The 24496-nt window shown below is 43.5% G+C and overlaps 1 long non-coding RNA gene across 1 annotated transcript in view; it reads right to left on the bottom strand.

The window, feature by feature from the left end:
* Nucleotides 1-24496, bottom strand: part of LOC146866098 (uncharacterized) — a 107392-nt gene that overhangs the window by 49894 nt on the left and 33002 nt on the right. The window contains exon 2 of the long non-coding RNA XR_014976761.1: nucleotides 18884-18973. This is a non-coding gene — a long non-coding RNA (uncharacterized LOC146866098). The remainder of the gene's footprint in view (nucleotides 1-18883; nucleotides 18974-24496) is intronic.

Here is a 24496-nt window from a genome sequence, read left to right as displayed (position 1 = left end):
GGTGGATTACTATAGCGCGAACTGCACTCGAAGGTAGCAGTGCTTTAAATGAGCACTAGTTGCATTACCGACGGACACAGTCAGTTGTAGGTACGGAAAGATTAAGTGATTTCCCAGAATTTTACAGTATGTTGGAGCTTCCCGCCAGACTCAAACCCGGCTCCTTAGCGTGAAAGTCGGCCGCCCTATCCGTTACGCCACACAAGACCAACATAGTGTAGTGATGCCCTTTGATCTAGTTAGAAAATTGCACAAAGAAATACAAGAAATTACAGAATTCCACAGTGGGGGAGCGGACTGCAGAAGACATGATTGAAAGCAGGTCTGGTTGGAACTTACAATAGCTGTGGGAGCAGCAAGTGGGGTCTGGGTGAAGAAGCTGCACACGTCCAGCCTAGCGAGGCAGAAACCAGGAAAGGGGGATTTGTGGCAAGAGAGCAGATAAGCGGTCTCCGGAGGCAGAGAAGGACTCCCCTCTCCGTCCCTACGGTGGTTGCCCGAGCATGGGGAGATGGAGTGCCCGCTCTGCCTGGCTCAGTGCTGGAGGGGCAGGCATGGGAAGGGGGCTCGGTCAGGCTTGCTCTCGCTGAAGGCAGAGCTAGGAGGAGGGTATGGGAGGGAAGTGTGATTGCTGCTGGCTGCGGGGCTCATTCCCATCAACGGGGGGAAGAGAGAATAGGAAGGAAAAGCTAAGTTTCCAGGCTGAGGAGCAGCGCAGGCTCTTTAAAGGGAAAGCGTGCAGTGTCTGTGGACCCATCGTGCCGATAGTGGAAGCAGAGGCACTGTCATAAGAGAGCAAGAATAGGAACCATTTAATTTTGAGCCGAAACATTGTCTAAAAGGAGCAGTATTGGCGCCGACGGTGGCTGCTGGAATAGCACTGGCTGGGAAGAATCGCAAACACATCCGTCTCAGCGGCACGCCTGATTTGCACAGTCCCACAATGCCACAATAATTCACATGCCTGAATTAATCTGTCCTGAGAGGCAAACCTGCTCCTAGGAGCGTGATTCACGTCGCCATGGGTGCACCTACGCTCGGGGCAGCTTACGAGCGTAAATTAAACAAGAACAAAAAACGCGTGTGCACGAGCAGAATAGGCAAGCAACGAAAAATGAAAGAGTTCCAAGACAAACACTTCATTCCACTAGCAGCATGTTTACTGTAGTTAGGCGGTGCTGCATAGGCGTTCCCGAACGGATAGAGGATGAACTAAAAAGCGCATTAGCCTGTGAAAACGAAGAAATGGAAGCAGACAAGCGAAGAAACCAATAAAAAGCCAAGAGGTGGAGTAGGTGGAGTTTCACAACATATACTGATTACTTGATGTCTAGGGGAGACAGCGCATGCGCTGCCTAGGCGAGACCTAAAAAATGTACCCTGCAGTAAAATCCCCATTTCTCTTGCTCTGTTGGGGCCGGTCTGTAGACTGCCTGCTGAGCCCATGCACACTTCTGCTACTGGGCTGTCAGCTTCTGGTTTGACTCTGCTGGATATGTGAGAAAAAAAAAACAGCCCTTTTTCATATATGTACCCAGGATCTAGAACAACATCACCATATCCATCAGGACTGCCCAAATGCTGCTCCAAATTAGGAAAGAGCTAAAGACTCATCTCTTCATAGAACATTTGATCACAATGCATTAACCGTACACAACCCAGCATCCTCTCCTATCACTCACCAACTTTAAGCATGCCTTTGACCATACACAGCACCCAACTGCCTTTTGGTATGGTCCATGCTGGAGAAAACCATATACATATGCTATTTTCAGCAAGTATGCTTTTACTTGCTTATCGACATTGCTTGATACATTTTAACCCTAAAAAACGTACTCACGCATCAGCGGCAAGAAGTCTGGAGCATTGCAGTAGTAGCCTCCCAATGCACATGTTCCTCATTCGCCTTTGCGAGCAGATGTTGTGTCCTTCCGTATGGTGGAAACAGATTACCCAGGCACAGGGAAGCTATTAAACTGTTCATTATTGGAGTGTCTCTCGCATGTACATTTGTTCCTTACTGCTGGGGAGCTTGCCTTCACCCATGCTGCCACTGCACCTTTCCAGTCTGGAATGCTCTCTGTTTCCCTTGATTACTGCTGTTCACTGTCTTAAAACAAGAAGCAGTGTCTCCTGTCCAGCTGCCACCTCCGTGGTCCTATTGTCCTCCAAACATGAACCCACAGACATGAACCTGAGGAAGAGGTGTGGCGCCGTGGCCAGGGCGACTGTATACGGAATCTGGGGATCACGGTTCAATCGCCGCCGGCGGCTTAGCCCAGCACCATGTGACTCTGGGCAATAGCTTGCTTAATCTTCTCGAGGGCCCCCAGCGCCTAGAGACCCTTACCGGTGATTGCTTGCGCTTTACAAATGTGGATTATTAATATTATTATTAACCTTTGTATATATAAGTTTCACAAGAATGAAACGTTAAATCTAAAAGGCAAACTGCAACCAGTCTTGAGAATGCATTCTTTTTTTACTGCAAACCATGTGTTGGCTGTTTGTGAATCTTTCAAAAGTTAATTTATGTGCAATGCAATTAATTAATCAAATGCCATGCTTAAAACAATCTAAGACTGGCTAAAGGTAAACAATCTGAAGATGTTTGGGCTCCTCTTATTACTTTATGAGCTATAATGTGTATGTGAGGTGCATCCATAAGGTTTTTGTAGAGTTTTTTTTACTCTGTTTCTTGCAGATATTTTGTGCAAAATTGAGAGTCAGCTCCCAGGCACCTCAAATAATGACAATCTCTCCTGCACATATGCCTTTACCCTTGCTAAAGTAAAAGGAGGGTGATGACTTTTTAGAGCTGTCCTAGGTGCTGCAGAAAGAGTGGTGTCTAAGAAGCTGTGGTACTAAAGGAGGTAAGTGTTGTCACATGAGCAAAGGTTCTCACTCACAATTACAGAACTCAAATCAAGACTATGCTAAGTAAGCTGGTGTAGTGTGCATGTGTAGCGTAGCAGCACTTCTCACAATTTTCACACTCGCATTCATTGCAGCACAACATGCGTACAACAATGCAGCTGAACTTCTTTCTTTGGAACTATGTAGACCATGCATCTATCTCACAGAGTATAAGTAAGTGCCCCACTTGACAGCTCCTTTGCATTTAAGTAGGACTGCACCTCTGTTTTTTTCATCAGTATCCTCTTTTTTGTTGACATTAGTATCCAATCCTTCCAAAATCACAAAGGTTTCTGAAAACAAACAAAATGAATAAGCTTCTCTCCTCCCTGTCAGTCCATGCACGCTTGTTGGCCATCTCGCTTGAATCCCACCGTGCACATGTGGCCTGCAATCTTGTAGGTTCTAACACCTCTGTGGGAGGGTGCGTTTTCGTGGACAAAGGTGGTGGTGGCATTCTTGGAAAAAGGCCCCTGGTGACAGTTTTATGAAAAGTGGGACGAAGGTGTGAGATCTCACAGGAATTGCACAGATAGTGAGATCTCGCAAGAGATGGTAGTCTTGGTGGTCATCTTACCATAAAAGGATACACACACAGCTCTAGGTCCCAGCTATTCTCAGGCACGGGCAGGAGTGGTTGGGATTGTGTGTTCTAGAGTTTTCAGGTAGTACAGTCTGCAACATTTCAGTGTTGGGATCTTGAAGGTAACCCCGAGGGTACTGAGAATCGAGAGTATTGTGAGACCAGTAAAGAAGGCATTCTTCTGGAGACGGTAGGGTCTTTTGGCAAGTTTGTTCTTTTGGACATTCTGTTCTGTACCAGAAACTCAAGTTTGTAAATAGGGGAGAAAGAACAGTTACACTCACTGATGGGACAATTTTGATATCAGTAGTTGTAATAACAATTCATTAAGTGCAAAGGTGACCCATGAAGGAGTTATTCATGAACGGAGTTTAAAGACATGGATGTATGACGAATAAGACTGTGTGCTAATTTACAAGAAATGTTTGAGAGTCCCTAACTCAATGTGCAAAAACATTTAGCATATGAGGACTTGTGAATAGAAGCTGTACCAAGTGTCATTGATGATAAGAATAATTGGTTATTTATACATACACAAAAATTCTGAAAGTGGCAGCAAATTGAGTAACATATAGTTTGGTGGTGACAAATACCTCGAGTATTTGCATACGCAAAGTGAGATACTAACTACATATTGGTTTTCAGATAGACATTGGTTCTTTCCTGCTGTACCCTCCCCCAATCCCTTTCCCTCATCAGAGCAAACTGAAATTCTGTGAGCCTTTGCATCGGAATCAGTGCTGCTAGAAGTTTTCCTGCTCCCGAGGACTCTGGTTTGGGACATTTTCCAAGTGTTCTTATCTAGACCCAACCTTTCATCACCGCTTTCTTCTTCTGAGCACTACACAGGTGGAGTGAATAGTAATGCAAATTAAAGAATTAAGGTAAACAGATGTTTTAAGGTTGCCATCTTGGAGTAAGCAACTCATCTGGACTCATACTATCTGCATCGCTTATTCTATGCTAGAGTCACAGATCCACCCAAATACGCAGCGACAACCATAGTCCTACTATAAACATTGAGCTGGCTTTGGCTCTACAGCCAACAAAACCACCTACCTCTCATCTCCACTTCCCGTGGAAGATCATTGAAAGAGAGGTTGTCAAAAAATACAGGATTTCTTGAAAACTCACAATGTACTCGAGGATCATCAGGCCAGCTTGAGAATAACCTCCCTTCAGCCATTACTATGATCAAATTGGCGACTTGGGCATTGAGCCCTGGGTCTCATGGAACTTTCCAACAGGCCATGCTCCTCAAACTTGGAACTTACGCCCGATTTTATTACATGACAATTTTCCAAAACCCTGTGACTGAATAAATAAATAGGTCTCACTTCTAGGGCTTTTATTGGATTTTTGAGTTCCATGCACCAAGATACCAATCACTCAGTATTTCCTTAAATCTTGCATGTAGATGCAATAAAGCATTGTCTAAACACGCTTCGGATATATGGTAGGACAAGGCATATAAACTGGTACGAGTCGTAAAAACGTAAGTATATCTCCAATTTCAGCACATATTACGTTTACCCAAATGATGTTTTTCGTCCATTTAGAATCACTTCCCTAGCATCAAATACACTAGTTCAATTCTTAAATCTCACTTCTTTGCCGTTTTCTCGATGTCCTGTGCCAAACCACAAGACTATTTCAATGCACACACTCTGGCGCTGTCAGACGTGACTCTCCTTTCATCAGCAGGCGGGCAGAGCTGAAGGCATGCTTTTCAGAAATGGCTACAAATTAGCATCTGGCATACAGGTATGCGCTGTCATTGCTTTCACTCCTCAGATCAAATCCAAAGCTCTGAAACTACAGGGAAAATGAAGTACAGAGTATACACTGCTGCCAGCTTCAATACCGAGAAACTATTCTAGCACGTCAAGCAGGGCCTTTCAGCACTTTGAAAGTTCGGCATTTACCAGAGTTTGTGTTGCTCGACATCTGACATTTTCAAGTGTGGCTCTGATGAAACTTGCCCTTAGTCATTCCACAAATATCGATATTGACAAACAGCAACTGAGAAAGCCAATAGGTCTCGCCTTTGGGACCTACTGGTTTTCCTATTGGTTTTTAGCGTTGTTGTGCCCCATGGCTAAAGATTTTTTTTGAATGCCTTTGTCGTGGCCACCCATGTCATATTGTAGGCATGTGCACCATGCCTGTATGTGCCTACAAAATGGCATTGGTGCTTTTTTATTTTTATTTATCGATCTGATTTGGATCATAAATAAACAAAAATGTGTGAAAGCATTTTTTTGTTAAATAGCAGTTTGAGGTGAAGCAACACAGTGCAGCAGAAGCAATACGGTGGGGCCAGAGTGGTTGAAGCTCATGGGTACTCAGGCGGGAGAAAGCAAGAGGTAAGAAACACTGAGGGTTCAAATGGGGACAGAGAAAAGATAACAGGTGGAAGAGAAAGAGCAACATGGAGCTAAAGGGAGAAACACACCGGCAAGAAAACAACGCAGGGAGAGAAGCACATTGATGAGCAAGAGCAACATGGAGCACAGAGGGGGGAAGAGGCTACACTATCAAGACAGCGAGAAAACACATGCATTGTCATGGAGAGTTGAAGCCAAAAAAAAAGTAATTCCATAAAAGTGAGTGGTGGAAGAACACAGGTAAACTGGTTCTGCTCCAGGGGAGAGACTTACACAGGATGGACTAGACAATCCATTGAATAAGAAGCAGGAAAATGAAAGTGACAGTAACGCCAGCCAATGTTAAGCAAGGGGTCAGCTGCAAATCCCCCTAAGTTCTTGGAAAGCCCTTGATATGCCTTTCACGACCAGGAGCTGGATATATGATGCTACAACGCATTCCACTAGAACACATGCTTTTACAACGCACCAATCAGTACAATGTATGATTATACAATTCATACAATTACAACGCAGCCCCACTGAGATACACTTTAAAGGACCATTTCAGTGCATATCATTACCATGCATACAAATACAACGCATGATATTGTCATGTCATGTCATGTCAGTGAGAATTTATAAAGCGCGCGTACACCGGGGAGGTTTCATGGCGCTGGGTGAGCCGAAGTCTGGTCCAAAAAGAAGAGTTAGAAGGCCTGTTGGAAAAGCCAGGTCTTTAATAGGCGTCTAAAGTTGAGAAGAGTGGAGGAGAGACGGATTTCAGAAGGGAGAGAATTCCAAAACGGGGGGACCAGGGTAGAAAACCTGGCTCCGCCGGTGCGTTTGAGTCTGAAAGTGGAAGTCAGAAGAACATTTTTGCAAGAAGAACGAAGATGACGAGCCGGGACATATTTTGTGATCATATTATTAATGAATTTTGGACTAGAACCATTAAGTGATTTGAAAATGAGGCAGCCAACTCTGAAAGCACTCCGCTGACTGACAGGCAGCAGGTAAAGATGCTTCAAGACAGGAGTAATATGGTAGTGCCTGGGTTGGTGAGTGATAAGGCGCGCTGCCTGGTTTTGTATAAGCTGCAGCCTTTTAGATAGATGGAGGGGAATGCCAAAGTACAGTGAGTTGGCATAGTCGATATGTGACATGACCATAGCAATGATTACTTGGATGCGGGCATCATAGGTAAGGTATTTGCAGATTTTCTTAATTTTTCGAAGTTGGAAAAAACAAGTGGATACCAGAGAGCTAATCTGGGGCTTCAAAGTTAGATCTTGACTTATAAGCACTCCCAGGCTTTTAGCAGTAACGGAGGGGACGGGAGGCTGACCCAGTTCTCCGGGCCAGAAATGGGGGCCCCAGGGGTTTTTAGCAATACCACCGGTTAAGATGATTTTTGTTTTGTCCGGATTCAGTTTCAAATGATTCTTGTTCATCCATGTGCTGATAAACAGCATAGTGGATTGAAATGCGTGGACCGATTCAGGGGTGTTACTAATGGAAAAGATCATTTGAAAATCATCGGCATAATTGAAGGTGCAGACTGTGCGCTCCTGCAAAGAGTGAACGAGAGGATGGAGGTAGAGATTGAATAACAGAGGAGAGAGAGAGGAACCCTGGGGGACACCGCAAGAAATTTGAACGCTGGGAGCGGTGAACTGAGCAGTTCGAACTGCCTGAGAACGATTCTCCAAAAAGGACATGATCCAACTTAGGGCAGGGCCAGAAATTCCCGCCTCCCTGACACGGTCGACCAAAAGGTGGTGGTCGACCGTGTCTAAAGCAGCCGAAAGATCAAGTAGGACCAGGGCCTGTGGGGAGCCTTTGTCAACCTCACCGCGGAGGTTATCCATAACAGTAAGGTTAACTGCCTCGTGGAGTGTGCTGGACGGAAACCAGCTTGGTGGGGGTCAAGAAAATCGGACTTCTCCAGGAAATCAGTCAAGCAGCTGGTGACATAGGCTTCCAATAACTTGGCCAAAAAGGGAAGAAGTGAAATGGGACGAAAGTTGGTGGGGATTGCTGGGTCTGAGCCAATCTTTTTTAGAAGAGGTAAAACGATGGCCTCTTTGAAAGTGGCAGGGACGGTATCTTGAAGTAGAGATTTATTTAAAAGATTTAGAGCGGGATGTGGGAGTAGAGTGAAAATTTCTTTCAAAATGCTGGGGGGGCAGCAATCGGTGGGCGAGCCAGATTTAATTTTAGAGAGGAGTTTAGCGGAAGTGTGGTCCGTTAATAAGGGAAAGTGCGATAAGGAGCTGGAGTTAGTACTGTGTGGAGGAGAAAGAGATACGTTTTGGGTAGCTGGAATGCTAGACTTGATTTGTTTAATTTTATCAATAAAAAAGGTGTTTAAAGAATTACAGAAGGTTTGAGAGGGCAGGGGCCTGCATAGAGTTCTTTCAGGATTAGACAGCTCATCAACAATGCGGAAGATCTCCTTAGAACGATTTGTAGCAGACAGGATTTTTGTAGAGAAATAGGTAGATTTGGCTGCTGCGATAGATTTTTTGTAGGAGTTCCGAAAGTTGAAGTAAGACAGTTTGTCTTCAGGTTTATAGTTGCAGCGCCATTTCCTTTCTAATTGCCTGAGAGCTAGTTTAAGGGGTTTAAGTTCATTGGAAAACCATTTTTGGGCGTCGTGAGGACGGAGGGTGGAAAACTTCCTAGGGGGAGAAAATTTGTCAGTGGCAGTCAGAAGCCAACTAGAGAGCTGTTCATTGGCTAAGTCAAGGGTGAGACTGTCCGAGGGGACTGTATTAGTACGAAAGTCGAAGAAGGGCGATTTCTCAAGTTTGTTCCAATTTCTTCGAACGTGTGTAGCAGAGCCGACAAATTTGTTCATGGCCTCAATAGAAATAGAAAAATGAATAAAATAATGATCAGACCAGACGCAGGGTGCTACGGAGACAGAAGACAAAGGAACATTCATGGTCTAGATCTGATCAAGAATGTGTCCTTTAATGTGAGTAGGCGTGGATATTTGTTGGGTGAAGTTGAGCTCGGTGAGGAGCTCGGTTAGCTCAACCGATTTTGGACCTCCAAGAATGTCGTTGGCTCAATAATTGAAGTCGCCAATAAGTAAGACCCTCCCATGGTAAGTAGCCAAGTGGGCTATTTGTTCAGCCAGGGAAAAGGGAAAATGGGGCATGGCTTGAGGGGGCCTGTAAAGCAGGACACACACAAATGGAGGAGCCCCAGGTTCAAGCTCGAGTTTTATGACCAGGCTGTCTACCAGGGGCAAGTCAAGTGGAGAGAGAGTCTTATATCTAAAGTTGTGGCGAGTGATAATGGCTACTCCTCCCCCAACTTTCCCCTGGGGGCGGTTGGCCTGGGCAATACAGTAATCCGGAGGCAGTGCAGCCAAGATGTCAGGAGATGACTCTTGGGTCAGCCAAGTTTCAGTGAGCAGGAGGAGGTCGGGCTGCTCACATTTGAGTGGAAGGAAGATATCAGTCTGGTGTTTCACCATAGAGCGAGTTTTGAGGTAGATGACGGAGATTTTGCGGACATTATGTTCATGGCTCAATAGCATAGCAGGTGGAAAATTTATTTGAGACCTGTGTATTTCAGGGAAGGAAGTCCTATGTACCATAATTCCCTGCTCGGAGATGGTGGAGCGTGTAAGGGGACTGAGAACAACATTAGCAGAGGCAGTTTGAAGAGCCAGCAACTCAGCATATGAGTAGCTGAGTCGTTGGGCATAGCGACAGGCCCAAAGGCCCGGAAGTGCGCGGACGGGTGCAGACGGGCTTGCCTTTGGCGTGCCCGCTGCGCACGTCCGCTGCGCTTCCGTGCTATAGCCGGCATGAAATAGCCGGTGGTATCCTTGGCTCCGCCCCCCTGTGCGCTGATTGGCTGAGTAAAGAGTGAGCCAGCCAACAGCTGCGGACCGGGAGAGAGCGGGCGGGTTAGGTTCAATGAGCAAGGCGAGTTTGACTTTCTTTTTTTAAAAACACAGAAATATCAAAAAACACAGTCTAACCAATTTTAAAACTATTAAAGAAAGGCACTCTGTTAGCTTCTAGCGGATCTAAATATCGCAGCGTTTTCAGCAAAGTAAGGTTCCCGCGCTACGACCGGCTTGAAATAGCCGGTGGTAGCCTTGGCTCCGCCCCCCTGCGCGCTGATAGGCTGAGTAAAGAGTGACCAGCCAACAGCTGCGGACCAGGAGAGAGCGGGCGGGTTCAATGAGCAAGGCGAGTTTGACTTTCTTTTACATATTACGCATATTACTGAACTTAGGTAAAACAGCCTTTAATGCTTCCGAAAATAATCCTGGGAAAAATTAAATAAGTAAATTTTGATATTTCGCAAACGTAAAAATTGCGAACCTTTTCCTGACGTAAATCATTAGCAGTACACATTATGACTATTTTTGTAGAAATACTGTACAATCAATAGCAAAACCAGCCTGTACATTCCAATGCAAAGAAATCTGGTTTTCTTGCTCTATTTCCACTGTAGCTGTACAGCCAAGGTCTACACAAAATGGCTGCCATTCTAAAAAAGAACGTAAATAACCCACATTTTACATACTAGATAATAAAAATGCATTGTCAGGTTCTGAATCACGTGGAAAAATCAATTCCACAACACATTTTCTTTTAAAGTTTCAACAACCCCTAAAAAATTTATAAATTCAGTCGACCACTAGTTTGTGATCAGTGGTACACTGACTTCCCTGGTGACCACACGCTGCTGGTGTAGGAGGAGTCAACTACAGTTTGGATTCCAAACACTTCCATCTATTGACTGAAGTAGGTGAAACTTTAACAAAAAACATATTTAATTGGAACAGAAATAATTCCCAAACCTAAAATTAATTTTATTTTTATAAGAATTTCACAGAATTTGGACATAGACATACAACATTTAAATTTGAAAAAATACCTGAAGACAAATGTCTAAGTTTATGCTAAACTATTTTTTTTCTAAAAAAAAAAAACATTAAAATGTCTTTTAAATGCTTTACCTCAGGGAAGGTACTGGTCAGTGTTGGGAGACAAAAATACTATTCAAAGTCTGCCAGGTGCTTGCCTCAGGGAAGGTGACTGTTAGTACTGAGGGGTAAAATTAATACTCTTACTCCACCGGGTGCTTGCTTCAGCGAAGGTGCTGGTCAGTGGTGGGGGACAAAATTATTATTCCTACTCCGCCGGATGCTTGCCTCAGGGAAGGTGGTGATCAGTAGTGGGGGACAAAATTACTAATCCAACTCCACCAAGTGCTTGCCTCAGGGAAGGGTACTGGTCAGTGATGGGGGGTAGAATTACTAATTCAACTCCGCAGGTTGCTTGCCTCAGGGATGTGCTGGTCAGTGGTAGGGGGCAAAATTACTATTTCTACTCCGCTGGATGTATGTCTCAGGTAAGGTGCTGGTCAGTGTTAGGGGGCAAAATTAATAATCCGACTCCACCAGGTGTATGCCTCAGGGATGATGCTGGTCAGTTCTGGATGAAAAAATTACGAATTCAACTCTGCAGGTTGCTTGCCTCAGGGAAGGTGCTGGTCAGTGCTGGGGGAAAAAAATAACTACTCCTACCCCACTGGGTGCTTGCGCCAGGTAAAAATAACTATTCCTACCACACTAAGTGCTTGCCTAAGGGAAGGTGCTGGTCAGTGATGGGGGCGAAATTACTAATTCAACTCCGCAGGTTGCTTGCCTCAGGGAAAGTGCTGGTCAGTGCTGGAGGGCCAAATTACTAATACTACTCCACCGGGTGCTTGTCTCAGGGAAGGTGCTGGACAGTGAATCATTTTGTAATGCAATATATTTTACAGTAAAAGATACTACAATTATTTTTTTATTACAGAGTTTGCAACTTCACCAACCTATCCACTCCAGAACTTCATAAAAACAGAGAGATCTTCAAAGGTATTTATTTCCTAAATCCCATTTCACGAACAAAGCTAACAAACTATTTCCAACAGGATACATAAAAACATATGGAAAATTCTCTTAGACCTTCTTTGTTATGTTATGTTATGTTATAATATTTTTAAAGCGCAAACTGTTACCCGAAGGTGTCCTGGCGCTATCTACAAAGAACCTCCTGCAAACAAGGGCACCAAAAGAACCACATATTACCCCTTAAACATCCAGGTTTTCAAGGCCCTCCTAAAAGCCATGAGATCCATGCTGTTACGAAGTTGAAACGGGAGGGTATTCCAAGCTTTGGCTGCTCCCACCCGAAAGCTCCTTCCACCCCAGCCAGTTTTTTTAAAGGCTGGAACTGCTACCAATTTAGCTCCTAGAGATCGCAGTGGTCTATTTGGAACATACCACTTAAACTGCTGCTTTAAATGTTCTGGGCCATTCTCATGAAGAGCTTTAAAAACGGTGCAAAGTGACTTAAACTGCACCCGTTTCTTAACTGGTAGCCAGTGAAGTCTTCTAATGTCACCAGAAACAGAGGCAAATTTAGGTGTCCCTGTAAGTAATCTGGCTGCCGAGTTTTTAAGAAGTTGTAATCTATGCAACAGGCGCTCCTGGATATTACAATAAAGGCTGTTGCAATAATCCAGCCTTGTCATAGTCAATGCAGTCACTATAGTGCGTTGATTCTCCTTGGGAAGATACTGTAAAATTTTCTTACAGGATCTCAAGACAAATGTAGTAGCCGAGACAACTGAATTGACTTGATCTTCAAACTGGAGCCTATCATCAATCAAGACTCCCAGATTCTTTACTTTCCTGGAGGGGGTTGGAAGTGAGCCCAGTGAAACCGGCCACCACCTTGGGGTCCAGAACTTAGGATCATTCCCAAACAAGATGACCTCTGTCTTGCTTGAGTTAAGTTTTAAACAGTTCTGGGCCATCCATAAACCCACTGCATCCATGCAATCATGAAAACGTAATTCTGTCCTCCTCTCTTGCCCTGGTTGCAGAGACACCACGATCTGGGTGTCATCTGCATAAGATGTAAGATCGAATCCAAATGACATGATCAAAGGGGCAAGAGAGGACACATAAACGTTAAACAGTGTTGGACTAAGCGAGGAACCTTGTGGAACCCCGCATGGCAGTGAAAACGGTTTAGAACAGAAAATGCCGAGAGACACTGTCTGTTTTCTGTCTGAGAGGAAGGACTTCAAGAGTTCCCATGCTTTTCCTTGTACTCCAGATTCCCACAACCGGTCCCTCAACAAATCGTGATGGACCGTATCGAAGGCCGTCGACAGATCAAGCATGATCATTGCGGCCTTACCTCCCTGATCTAATGCAATTCTGGTTTCCTCTGTAGATTTTAGCAGCGCGGACTCGGTACTATGGCCTGCTCTAAACCCATATTGAGTCCGATCCAATACTTGAGCTTCCAGTAAGTATGAGGTGAGTTGTGCATTCATACTTTTCTCAGCTAATTTAGCTGGCAGAGGGATACGTGAAATGGGTCGAAAATTATTAGGATCCTTCGGGTTTAGGTTAGGTTTCTTAAGTAGCGGCAGGATTGATGCGGACTTCCAGGCTATCGGGAAATATCCTTGCTTAAACATGGCGTTTATGATCGTGGTCAATGCAATGGTAATTGGTTCTGGGGCTAGTTTTATGGGCTGCTACTGGACATGGATCATAAGGAGGGCCAGATTTAGTGGACATCAATAACTTATAAGTCTCACTAATAGGAAGAGGCATAAATTCATCTAGACTAAGATATGAACCTACGCGTAATTTGTGCCTCTCTTCAGCATCTAGTTTCCCGTCTGTTATAGGGCCATTGAACATAGAAAAAATAGTCTCCACCTTACTAAAAAAGAATTTGGCAATTGTATCGCAGAGCTCCTTGCTCGAGGGGATACTGGGAGGGTCCGGGTATGCCAGGCTGATTACTATTTTAAAAAGTTCTTTGGCTGAATTTACAGCAGAGTTTATTCGATTGGCGAAGAATGTTTTCTTCGCTGCTTGGAGAGCATGTTTATATGCCACAAGACTTAGTCTATATGCCTCTTTCTCCAGGGCTTTGTATCCTTTTCTCCATTTCCTCTCTAGTAACTTGCATTTCAATTTAAGATCTTTTAATTCCTGTCCATACCATGGAGCAGAAGGCCGTGTTCTATTAGAATATAATAGTTTTTTCGGCGCTAGCTTGTCACCGGCAGCTTCAAGCCATTTAGAGTATTGGGTGGTTGCCTCTTCTATATCTATCGATAAGCTTGGAAGGGAAACATTCAATAGATTTTCTAACTCTTTAGCCTCAATTTTGTTCCATGCTCTAAAAGCCACTTGCTTCTTTACCAATTTATTCTCATCATGTTGACTAGAAAATGCCAACTCGAAGCAAACCGCCACATGGTCAGACCAAACCAGGGGAAGTAGGCTTGTAAACGAAAGTTGCGGGTTACTAGAAAAAATCCCGTCCAGAGTATGCCCTGCAGTGTGGGTGGGGCCAACAACCCGTTGATCAAGGTTCATACTTTGCATAAATTTCAAAAGATTCGCTGTATCAGGGTCAGCCGAGACCTCTAGGTAGAAATTGAAATCTCCCAGCATAGTAAAGGAACTAGCACAGATACCTCTTTCAAGCAGATTTCCAACCGAAGTTAAAAAAGGCGTCCTGGGGCCTGGTGGTCTATATAAGAGAACTCCCTTGAAAGTAGCCTGGTGGGAATAGTATACGCAGAATTCAAGTGCCTCACAGTCTAAGATGGAAGCGTTTTCGAAGGTTGCCTTAATGGTGGAGTGATAAATGACGGCAAGCCCCCCACCTCTCCTAGAAGGCCTATTTAGAGTATAACATACATAGCCAGGGGGCGTAGCCTTAACCAAATCTGGCCCAGATGCCTCGTCTATCCATGACTCTGTAATGAAGGCAACCATTATGCCCTTATCCTCAATTAATCTGGCGCATTCTATGCTGTGTTTTACCAAGGATCTGGCATTTAACAGAATGCATTTAAGTCCCTGTGATTGTGGCTTGCCTGTACGAGTCAAACTTAATTGGACTTGTGACAGAATTGGCTGATATAGCACTTCTGGAAGCATGACTTTGCACCTGGGACATGATATGGGGCAGTTAGGCAGTCCCCTACCCAAGTTGTGGCTATAACATCCTGCTAGCCTGCCAATCCTATTTAAACTTTTTAGCTGATCACTTGACCAGTACAAACTTACAGGCTCACTTGTTTTCGAAACCGGCATGGGAACTGGCACTGGGCGCTGGAGCGGCGCGGACGGGCGCAGATGGGCTTGCCTTTGGCGCACCTTCGGCGCGCCAGCGGCGCGCCCGCTGCGCGGTTGCGTCGGCATTTGTAATTATACAGTCAGGGGCGCAACCACTAGCCCGCTGACCGTACTTCCCCCAAGATGGCGGCCCCGTTAAAGCTCGCAACGTCCCCGGTTCAATCCCCAACCGGGCAAGGTGCCTCCCTTTCCAAAATGTTAAATTAAAACAGATTGCCCCAGATGACGAAATACTCAATTTTAAAAAAACTATGGTGGATCATAAAATAACATTCGTTTTACAAACCAAATAAAACGCTTTTTAAAATTCATCTCAGCTCGCTTCTCACTTCTCTCAACCACCTTTAATGTGCAAAATAGCAAATAACTGTGCAAAATGTGGAAAATAGCAGCTCTCCCGGCTCAAGCCTCAGGAGGGTGTAGGGTTTCGCGCTCGAGCCGGCACTTCCAATTATACAGTCAGGGGCGCAACCACTAGCCCGCTGACCGTACTTCCCCCAAGATGGTGGCCCCGTTAAAGCTCGCAACGTCCCCGGTTCAATCCCCAACCGGGCAAGGTGCCTCCCTTTCCAAAATGTTAAATTAAAACAGATTGCCCCAGATGATGTAATACTCAATTTTAAAAAAACTATGGTGGATCATAAAATAACATTCGTTTTACAAACCAAATAAAACGATTTTTAAAATTCACCTCAGCTCGCTTCTCACTTCTCTCAACCAGCTTTAATGTGCAAAATAGCAAATAACTGTGCAAAATGTTGAAAATAGCAGCTCTCTCGGCTCAAGCCTCAGGAGGGTGTAGGGTTTCGCGCTCGAGCCGGCACTTCCAATTATACAGTCAGGGGCGCAACCACTAGCCCGCTGACCGTACTCTCCCCAAAATGGTGGCCCCGTTAAAGCTCGCAACGTCCCCGGTTCAATCCCCAACCGGGCAAGGTGCCTCCCTTTCCAAAATGTTAAATTAAAACAGATTGCCCCAGATGACGAAATACTCAATTTAAAAAAAACTATGGTGGATCATAAAATAACATTCGTTTTACAAACCAAATAAAACGATTTTTAAAATTCACCTCAGCTCGCTTCTCACTTCTCTCAACCAGCTTTAATGTGCAAAATAGCAAATAACTGTGCAAAATGTGGAAAATAGCAGCTCTCCCGGCTCAAGCCTCAGGAGGGTGTAGCTTTGAAAAAGGCAGATTATTTATGAAGGATTTTAAGATCATTAAAAAGTGTGAAATTAACCATAGCAGAACAGCTTTCTATTCCCCAGGTACATCGCTAACAAAAAATTGTACTTTAGATAAAAACCAAACAGAACACTACTCTTAGGTGCCGATTCCGATCCGTTAAAAAAAATAACCATACGACTCGTATCGGTATTTTTTTACATACGAATCGTACAAGTCCCGTACAAACGGGGAAGTACGATTCATACGTGAAAAATACATACGAATCGCTTCGGGAAAAGTCTACGAGATGTCCCCGGACAGTTTTACATACAAATCGTAAAACTGAAGTCCGAGCGCGCAAGTACGATCCATACCACCCATCTGAAAACACAAGCACATAGAAAAGGCCCCGTACGGAGCGAACTTTGTACGACCCCTACCCCGAGTACACTTGTGCCTGGGGTACGAGTCGTATGGCCCCCCAGCCTGCCACCCCTCCCGCGTACGTCCGCACCGTACTCCCCACCCCCGTATGTACGGAACGTACACCCACCCGTGTATGTCCGCACCGTACCCCCCACCCCCCTATGTCCGCACCATACCCCCCACCCGTGTATGTCCGCACCGTACTCCCCACCCCCCTATGTCCGCACCGTACCCCCCACCCCCTATGTACGGACCGTACCCCCCACCCGCATATGTCCACACCGTACCCTAGGCATACCCCAATCCTCACGTATGTACGGTCCGTACATACGCAAGGATTGGGGTACGCCTGGGGTACGGTGCGGACATACGGGGTGGGGGGGTACGGTCTGTACATTTGGGGGGTGGGGGGTACACACCACACATATACACTGTTGGCCTATGTACGGTGCGTACCCCAACAGCGCGTATGTACGCACCGTACATGTGCAATGTTGGGGTACGCACCATACATGATGACACGTTCGATGTGGGTGATGGCGTGTACATCGCGTACCGGGCCCCCTTTTCGTCGTGCATCGCAGCATACTTAGCATTTCCGGCACTTTTTGGCTCACGTAAAAGAGTGCTGTAGGTACGAATCGTACTTGCTGGTCTGTAAAACGCGGCCTGACTCCATGCGGACGTCGCGTACGTGCTGTCCAGGATCAGAATTGTATGTATTTTTTAGCCGTACGGTGTTTTTTACGATTCGTACGGAAATGGTATTTCTGTACGAATCGTACTTGCTGGTTTGTAAGGTGGAATTCCCGGGTATGAGTCGTACGGAGAAACCGCTCCGTACGACCATTCGTACCCGGGTTTTACAGGATCGGAATCGGCACCTTAATGTCCAAACTAACAACCCCCTGAAGGGAGTAATTCATTTTATCAAAACCAGGAGATTATCACCCTCACATACCAAAAGTGCACCACTCAGAAACTGAGGTAACATTTGCACAAACATCAAATTTGTAAATAAATAAGTTTTTTTTTTTACAGGTCTCAACTTTAAATCAGAGTAAAAATTCACAGTTTTTAAAAACAGATTACAGCAATAGAATTAAAAACATGTTTTTAGAAATGTCGAAAGGCAGCCTAAAAACTCCAGGTTAAAAGTATAAAGCAATTTTCATTAAAAAAAAAGATAACACAAATTTTGTTTTCTCCCTTGGTTTACAGAAATACACATTATGGCATCAGGAAGACAAGCCAGTTATATTACATCCCAAAGAGAAAATCGACACCTAAAGTACGGAGGCTACCTTTATTGTAATAAGAGATTAACTGAGCCTAGGATTCATTGAAGGTGTGTGCAGTATTACTCGCCCCATTTCACAGGCACACACTGTTGAAAAGACCACAGAGCATAACCGCTTTGCAATGGAGATTGAGGTTAGAGAAAACATAATTCAAATGAAAGAACTTGCATTGGCGTCCAATGAACCTTGTGGCACAGTTTTGAGGGAGGTATCCCTAAACATTCCTATGCATTTTACAAGTTGTATGATCACAATTCCTAATCTGCACAGAATTATCCAAAGAAAAAAACAGACAAGTAACTCCCAACGTGTAGCAAGCCAAACATACTCTGATATTAACATTCATCCTGAACTGACTATAATTTTCCTAACAAAACCTTTCTTTTGAATGACAACAAAAACCCTCAGAAAAGGATGATAATCTTTAGCACACCCCATAACCTTGTAAAATCGGAGACTAATGATATTTGGATGATGGATGGGACCTTTAAATCCACACCCCATCAATTCACCCAAATATAAACTATTCACAACAACGTTAATAACTCTACTGTTCCTTTATTGTACAGTTTACGATCTGATAAGCAAACCTCTACATACAGTGAATGTTTAACAGTGGTAACATCTAAAACACTCTATAAAAGTCCTAGAAAAGTGATACTTGATTTTGAATTATCAATGATTGACCCCATAACCAAAATGTATCCTGATACCCAAATTCAAGGATATTTTTTTCACTTTCAAAGGCCTATTGGAGAAAAATTCAAAAACATCCTTAGTTGAGGATTACATTTCAGACAGTAAACTGCAATATGAAATGAAGAAACTAACTGTTCTATGCTTTGTACCTCCTGACAGTGTGGATGAATCAGTTCCAGAATCTGAGTATTTTACAACAAAAGAAGAAAAATTGGCAGACTTACCAAATTACTTTGAGGGATTGGCCATCTACGCAGGTCGGGTCACAGGAGGAAGCCAAGGTTCCCTGTTCAGTGGTGGAGCTGTTATACGACCTGCTTAGAGGAAGGTGCAAAGACTAAAAATGCCATAGAGGGATGACTAATGCAAAAACAATTGATGGACAGAAAGTAGAACAATATCATACATTCACCACAGTACAGAGATCTGGGCCTAAATCAATCGTTTTTTGCTCCATATGCCATTCTACTTTGACCCCAGCCATATGCAAATCAGTCTTGACCATGCACCCAATGGGAACAGTCCAGTCCGAACTGCCAGGCCAGGTCCTCCCTGGACTGGAAACAAGATTCCTAGGACCGGTTTCAGGGTTTCACCCCTCATCAACCAGGATAGCTTAATTCAAGTGGCATGGAGAGCACGGGACCCACGTCTGGGCATACCCGTCGCACTCGGGGTGACAAATGCAAAAACAATTGATGGACAGAATGCAGAACAATATCATACATTCACCCCAGTACAGAGATCTGGGCCTAAATCCATAGTTTTTTGCTCCACATGCCATTCTAGTTTGAGCCCAGCCATATGCAAATCAGTCCTGACCCTGCGCCCAATGGGAACAGTCCAGCCCAAACTGCCAGGCCAGGTCCTCCCTGGACTGGAAACAAGCACCCTAGGACCAGTCTCGGGGTTTCACCCCTCATCAGCCACGATAGCTTGACTCCAGTGGCATGGAGAGCACGGGACCCACATCTGGGCATATCCATCCCACTCGGGGTAAAAAATGCAAAAACAATTGATGCCACTGGATTCAAGCTAGCCTGGCTGACGAGGGAAGATACCCTTAAACCGGTCCCATGAGGCTTGTTTCTGGTTCAGAGAAGACCTGGCTTGGAAGTTCTGGCTGGACTGTTGCCATTAGGCACAGAGTCAAGACTGATTTGCATATAGCTGGATCTGAACTGAGGTGGCAAAGTGAGCTAAAGAACAATGATGGATTCAACCCAGATCTGTGCCTGGGGTGAGTGTCTAAAAAGTTTCAGCGCTCCGTCCATCATCTCCTTGTGTTTGCCTTGTTCGCCCTTTGTATTTGCCTTGTTCGCCCTAAGTCAACAAGGTATGCCCAGACGTGGGTCCCTTCTCACTTTGCCACTGACCATCACCTTGTTGTGTTTGCCTTGTTTGCCCATAGAGGGATGGCACAACTCCTTCAACAAACCAATCGGAAAACCTTGACCAAACTTTTATAATATGTTTGGAAATTTTGAGGAAGGAGCATAGTTTCCAAGAAATGAGAATAGCACAATCATTGACAGGTAGTCTGAACCCACAAATTTCCAAAAGAACAAAAGAAATGTTAGAGATTATTGGGACAAATTGAACAGTTTTCGTTGATGGCGGCTTTAGGCTACCTAAACAATATTGACACATACTACATTTCTAACTTACACTAACACCTATTCTCTCTTACTTGCCTGATTAGCATTTCTTAAAAAAAAATTAGATTGACATTTTTAAAATTATTTTTCTAAATTTAAGGAATGTCGGTGTTCTTTTCTGGAGTTGTCTTCCTTCTTCAACTCTTGATGATTCTTAAACAACCACCCTACAGCAAGAGTCTTGAGCACTTCTATCATCCAAAGTTTCAAATCCATAATCCATGAAGCACTCCTAAATCCATTGTAAACTACTAAAAGAGACACAGATTGGCATAGCCATATTTTTATGGAAAATTTACAGTGTAATCTAAAAGAAATGCAAACCCCACACCCAAAAACTCCCCAAGCAGTCGTGTTTTTTGGCAAAATATTCAACAACAAATCCATTGGTGCAATCCACTGTCCTTGCAATTGAAATCCATCCAATTCCTTTGAAACAATTCCCAAAATCAAAAAGACAAATGGTCCACATGCTCCAAAAATCCAGCATTAAACAAAAATCCAGAAAATAAATTCCAAAAATCCAATAGGCGATCCAAGGCATCTGTTTTGTCTTTACTCCCATGTGTTCTGAGTGGCGTGAATATAGTATAATTTGTTGAAAAAAACACATTGCCAAAAAAGTAAAAAAAAATATTGTTTTTTTTCTCTTTGGTTTAAGTGAAATCCTAATCTTTCTTTAAACTTATTTTATTTAAACCAAATTTGTGAATAAAGCAATCACCCCGATGTGGCCCTACAACCGCTACATGCATAGGAATTAAAATGGTGGTTAAAACATTTGAAACATACATCTTAGTACTAACGTACATCTAACCGCCTCCCTCCTCTCTCCTTGCAATACAGTTGGCAACCTATATTCTCTGTTTAATAAATATAATTTGTACTTACCTGAACACAGGTCTTCCTTGCTTCTGATGTTGACCATGAAACTCCACCAACTGCAGAAACAGATGCACAACTGCGTACGTGAACCCTGAAAGTGAAAAGCAAAAAAGGACAATTTCTCCCTTTGACTTTAAATGAAAAGCATGGGAAAACACTGAGAAATTGTTTAAAACTGATATTTCTACTGAATTTACTTTTAATGAATAATATGTTCTCTAAACTATTTTTAGATTTTTTTTCATATTTTTTTAAACCACTGATAAATATTTTTCTAAATATATAAACCTTTATATATTTATGTTTTATGGGTTCTACAACATTATTTCAATAAATATAAATGTTGGGTCACTTCCAAATATGTGTTTACTTTTTAATGTTTATTTAAAAAATAATTTGGGTGTAAATCTATCCATGCTAACTAATTTTTATGTGTTTTCCATATAATTTTTGTTTTTAATTATAAAAATATAATACTCAGGTATTAAAATTAAATCCTGGGTATTAAAACACTCCAGCACCCCTATTTCCCTCACACCTCATGACAGAGCGTAGGTGATACACCCTCAATATTATTGCTTTTAATTGTTTTTAAATTAATAAAATGAATATTAAAAAATAAAATAAATGAATGCCCCCAAGTATTAAAAAAAATACCTTGGTTTTTAATACATTTCCCCACCCAAAACCCCTATTTCCCTCACATCCCGTGCCAGAGGGTGGGTGTTACACTCTCATGCCATGCTTATTGCTTTTACTTGTTTATAAATTATTAAAATTAATATAAAAACTTAAAATAATTCATAATAATGGATGGGTATCTACCCCACCCAAAACCCCTATTTCCTCCACTTCTCATGCCAGAGGCTGGATATTACACCTTAAGGAGTATTGTTTACAATTTTTAGCAATATTGCAATAATATTAAAATTAAATAAAAAAATACCCAGGTAACAACATTTATACCTGAGTATTTAAACACTCACTTACCCAAAACCCCTATTTCCCTCACATCCCATGCCAGAGGGTAGGTGTTACACCCTCAAGAGTTTTTTAAAAATATTAATTGTATTAATAATATTAATGTTCAATCTTTAAATGTATTACATTTAACAAAACTAACTCATAAAATAAAAATATTCAAAAACATAACTTACCTATTCAGCTTACCTATATTTGCATTGTAATGGTATGCATTGTAATGTCTTCTGCGTTCTAATATCATATGTTGTAATAGCATTAGTTAGCATGTACGATGTAATGCCTGTGTTGTAAAGGCATCAAAATGTAATACCTGCATAGTAATGGTATGTTCCCCTAGGAGATCTGCTTTTTGGTAGATTTCACCTAAAAACAAGACACTGGGGCATCAGGTATGCAATGGAATGCAGTTTTATTCTGGTTCCCAGGGGTACATCACTTGCTAATTTCTGATTGGTAGCATTGGATGTTAAATGTGTTTGGCTCTGTCTCAGAGAAACAAGCCAGGTTCATTAGCCATCCTTCACCATAACAAGCCCTTCAACTTTATGTTTTTTTCTTCATGAGAGCGGTTTGCAAAAAAAAACATAACAATTATACAGTCTTTGTGTGGTGTTTAATGTAAAAAAAATGTTATTCTTTTATTAGGAAATTTAGAGCTATGAATTAGAGCTAAAGAGGCTGCAGACGCTATCTGCTCACTGTTAGAAACTGAGTTCCTGGTTGACTGGGGTGTGAGCCCTGGTGAAGCAGCAACCACAATCCTAGTCAAGGAAAGGCACAAGCACACTAAATTAACCTGTGCTCAACCTCTGGTGTCTTTGCACAGAGCAGTGAGCTTAACTTTAGAGGCAATGTGTAAAGTATTTGCGCAATACTTCATACAGTAAAACAGTAAAGACACCACACAAAAATATTCCACAGCAAGTTAGACAAATAGTGCTTATTTTTATAAATAAAATAAGACCAAAGTGACAAAAATCCAATAAGTAGAACTGGAGTTATGCATTTTTAAAGAATAAACTGTAAAATAGCACTTAAAACCAGAAAATGCCAACCAGGGATATCTGGTCGTGCTGGGCTGGGTCAAATCTAAAAGTTCAGGCTCACCGCAATGAAGCGCGGGTCGGATACAGTCCCAGATTAGTCTGGCTAAAGTTTTCCCTTCTCAAGTTTTGTGCCAAGAGTCTCATTCACAGGGGAGAAATTCGTTGGTAGCAAGGAGAGCATCGCTGCCGTTGGTCAGTGGGGCTCGAAGAGCAGGCTGGGCATTGTGGACAGCCAGGCTGGGGCTTCGTGGTGGCAATCCATGCCCGTGGATGATGCTTGCTGCTTGAAGAGATGAACTTGTGGCAATCTGCGCTGATTCTTTGAGTGAGCAGCGCGGTTCCGGAGCAAACGGGCCCATTCACATTGGCGAAGAGTCCAGAAGCTTGATTTTAAGAGCCCAAGAACAATACCAAGGGCCCAGGGGCCTGAGAGGCACCGTTTGGGAGTCAGGAACCCATTGAAGGTGGGTCCCGGAGATGTGGAGAGCCTTTTATGTCCCTGAGCCTCAGTGTAGGAGGGCAGCAGACAAGCCCTTTGAGTCCCTCTGGAGTCCTGGGTTCAAGATCGATTCCTGGTCCAGTTCTTCCTCTCCAGGCAAGAGGGCAGCAGGTCAGCATAGCAGGGAAGCAGCACCTTCAGAGTGGCAGTGCAGCAGAGTGACAGTCTATTTAGCATCACAGCAGTCCTTCATCCTGGCAGAGTATCCACAGTTCCAGAGGTGTATTGAAGTGGTGCCTGAGGTCCAGTATTTGAGGACCAGTACTATACCCAGTTTTGCCTTTGAAGTGGGGAGACTTCAAAGACATGCCTTTAAAGTGCACAAATGTCCCCCATCCCTGCCCTGGCTCCATACTCACTACAGGGGGTATGCAGCCCTTTATGTGGGGACAAGGCACAGCCTATTCAGGTGTAAGTGAGGTTGGGTCCAGCTCCTCCCTCCCTTCCTTCCAGGATGGCCCATCAAGTCACATCTAAGCTTCCATTTATGTGGCTGTGTAGGGGGAATACACAAAGCCCAACCATCACCCACCCTAGTAATGTGATTAGACAGGCAGCAGGCAGGCACCAAATGACTAAAGTAAGAAAATACCAACTGTCTAAAAGTGGCATTTTCAGAATTGTAATTTAAAATCTGACTTCACCATAAATTAGGATTTTAAGTTAGGATTCCAGAGAACCTGGGGGTCTTCTCTCTTCCCAATTGGAAGTCATACTTATAAATTATAATACCGCAATCCCAATGTTATCCCCTGAGAGATATAG

Source organism: Triturus cristatus, chromosome 2_1 (assembly GCF_964204655.1).
Source record: "Triturus cristatus chromosome 2_1, aTriCri1.1, whole genome shotgun sequence".
In the NCBI taxonomy this organism is placed as follows: domain Eukaryota; kingdom Metazoa; phylum Chordata; class Amphibia; order Caudata; family Salamandridae; genus Triturus; species Triturus cristatus.
The sequence above is the reverse complement of the archived record's forward strand: the minus strand, read 5'-3'. Positions and strand labels throughout refer to the sequence as shown.